Source organism: Orcinus orca, chromosome 14 (genome assembly GCF_937001465.1).
Source record: "Orcinus orca chromosome 14, mOrcOrc1.1, whole genome shotgun sequence".
Classification (NCBI taxonomy): domain Eukaryota; kingdom Metazoa; phylum Chordata; class Mammalia; order Artiodactyla; family Delphinidae; genus Orcinus; species Orcinus orca.
In genome coordinates this window covers 3,453,432-3,455,931 of record NC_064572.1, presented here as the reverse complement: position 1 = coordinate 3,455,931, position 2,500 = coordinate 3,453,432, and the positions used below count along the sequence as shown (strand labels likewise).

The 2,500-nt window shown below is 77.0% G+C and overlaps 2 non-coding genes across 2 annotated transcripts in view; both read left to right on the top strand.

Moving 5' to 3' along the window:
• Window positions 1-697: 697 nt before the first annotated feature.
• Window positions 698-850, top strand: LOC125961150 (5.8S ribosomal RNA). The gene has a single exon (XR_007471511.1). It is a non-coding gene; the product is annotated as a 5.8S ribosomal RNA (ribosomal RNA).
• Window positions 851-2,232: 1,382 nt separating this feature from the next.
• Window positions 2,233-2,500, top strand: part of LOC125961164 (28S ribosomal RNA) — a 5,006-nt gene continuing 4,738 nt past the window's right edge. Inside the window, exon 1 of the ribosomal RNA XR_007471520.1 lies at window positions 2,233-2,500. This exon is cut by the window's right edge and continues 4,738 nt beyond it. This is a non-coding gene — a ribosomal RNA (28S ribosomal RNA).

Sequence of the window (2,500 nt, the reverse complement as noted above, 5' to 3'; positions counted from 1 at the left end):
CCGGGGTCCCGCGTCACGGGCCGGTAGCGCCGAGGCCCCGCGTGTTGCGGGCGGCCGCGGGCGGAGAAGCGTGTCGGTCGGTGTCGGGGCGGCGGTGAGCGTGGGGGCGCCCCGCGCCCAGCCCCACCCCCCACGCCTCGCCCGCCTCCCCCCTCTCCAGGTACCTAGCGCGTCCCGGCGCGGAGGTTTAAAGACCCATGGGGGGTCGCCCGTCCGCCTTGGGGTCGGGGCGGTCGGGCCCGCGGGGAGTCGGGAGGCCCCTCCCTTCTCCCCCAGGCTCCGCTTCACCCCCCCCCACCACCGGCACCTCACCACACACGGGGCCGGGGCGCCGCGCCGCCGCGGCGCCGCCGGTCCACCCCGCCGCGGCCGCCGGGAGGGGGCTACCCGGCGGCCGTGGTGCGGGCCGGGGCCGTGCGCCGCGCGCCTGCGCGCCCCGCGTCCCCTGTGTGTGTGTGCGCGCACGGTCGGGTTGGGGCGGGGGCAGGTGGGAACCCCCCGGGCGCCTGTGGGGTGTCCGAGCCCGCCCCGCCCGCGGGGTCGGTGCCGGGCGCCCCGTGGTGAAACCCTCCGGCCCCCTCCGGTCTGCTTGTTTTCTGTCTGACTTGGCCGGCCAGAGGCAGCCCCTCCGGGGGAAGGTGCCGTGCCACCGGCGGGGACCCCCCCCGCCGAAACCCAGAGAAACCGAAACTCGTACGACTCTTAGCGGTGGATCACTCGGCTCGTGCGTCGATGAAGAACGCAGCTAGCTGCGAGAATTAATGTGAATTGCAGGACACATTGATCATCGACACTTCGAACGCACTTGCGGCCCCGGGTTCCTCCCGGGGCTACGCCTGTCTGAGCGTCGCTTGACGATCAATCGCCCCCCCCGGGGTGTGTGTGTGTGCGTGCGTGCGTGCGTGGGCGCGCGCGCGCGCGCTTTCCCGGGGGTGGCGCGGCTGGGGGTTTGCTCGCAGGGCCGCCGGGGCCCTCCGTCCCCCTAAGTGCAGACGCGGCGCCCCCCCCCCCCCGTCCACGGGGGCGCGCTGCCCGCGAGCGGGAAGAGAAGGGGAGAGAGAGAGAGAGAGCTCGCGACGAGGCCCTGGCCGCGTGGCCTCCGCGGTCGGTCCCCCTTCGGGAAGCGCCCTCGCGCCGCAAGCGGTCTCTGGGCGTTACCCCCGGGGTGTCGGTGGGCGGGGACGGTCCCGCGCCCTCGCGGCCGGGGCCCGCGGTGGCGGTGGTGGCTGGGCCGCGTCCGTTCCGCCGTCGTACGCCGCCCGCCCCCGGCGGCGTCCCGGCGAGGTCCGGCCCGCCTCCCTCCTCCGCGGGGCCCCGACCCGCGCGTCCGGGGTCCGTGCCCGCCCCCCGCCGCCTCGCCTCGCCGTGTCGGGGCGGGCGTCTCGGGCCGAGGCCGAGTCGCGCGTGCGCGGCCGCGCCCCGGGGATGCGTGCCCCGGCGGCGACCCGCGGGACGCCGCGGCGTCGCCTGCCGCCGCGCGCTTTCCCCCGGGCTGCGGCCGCGCCGCTCGGCGCTTCGTGCACGCTCCCCGAGCCGGCCGGCGGTGGGCGCCTGTCGGTGGTGGGCGGGGGCGCACGGCGTCGTCCGTCCGTCGCTCGTCGTGGCGGGGCCGTCTCGCGGCTGCGTGGAGGCTGTGTGGCGTCGGCGGCGTGTGAGGGGTGGAGAGGCGGAGAACGGAGACGGTGGGGGGGAGAGAGAGGGGAGAGCGAGAGAGGGTTGGGAGTCGGTCGGTTCGGTCGGTCGCGGAAGGAGGCGTGGGAGGAGGGCCCGGCGGTCGGGGGGCGACCGCCGGGTTTTCTCCCCGCCGCCTTGCCTTCCGCGCCGCCCGCCGCCCTCTCCCGTCCGCTGCTCCCGCTCCTCCTCGTCCTCCTCGTCCTCCTCGTCGTCCTCTCCCGTCCCCCCACCGCCACCCCCGTCGTCTGCCGTCCTCCCCTCCGTGACGGCGCCGGCTCCGCGGCGCGCTCGGGTGTCGTGCGTCTCCCGGCCGCCACCCCCGGCCTCCCCGCCCCGTCCGTCCGTCCGTCCCGTGGCCGCCGGCTCGTGCTCCCGTCCCGCCCCTCCCTCCCGCGCGTCCCTCTCTCCCCCCCCGCGCACGGGGGCGGGTTGAGGGGAGCCGGTGGCGTGGGGGGGGGCCGGTCGACCGCGGCTCGGCCGCGGGGTCTCTCTCCGTCCCTCCTTCGCCCGCTCGCCCGCTCTCGCGCGCGCCCTCCGAGGCGCGCGCCCTCCGAGACGCGACCTCAGATCAGACGTGGCGACCCGCTGAATTTAAGCATATTAGTCAGCGGAGGAAAAGAAACTAACCAGGATTCCCTCAGTAACGGCGAGTGAACAGGGAAGAGCCCAGCGCCGAATCCCCGCCCCGCGGTGGGGCGCGGGAAATGTGGCGTACGGAAGACCCACTCCCCGGCGCCGCTCGTGGGGGGCCCAAGTCCTTCTGATCGAGGCCCAGCCCGTGGACGGTGTGAGGCCGGTAGCGGCCCCCGGCGCGCCGGGCCCGGGT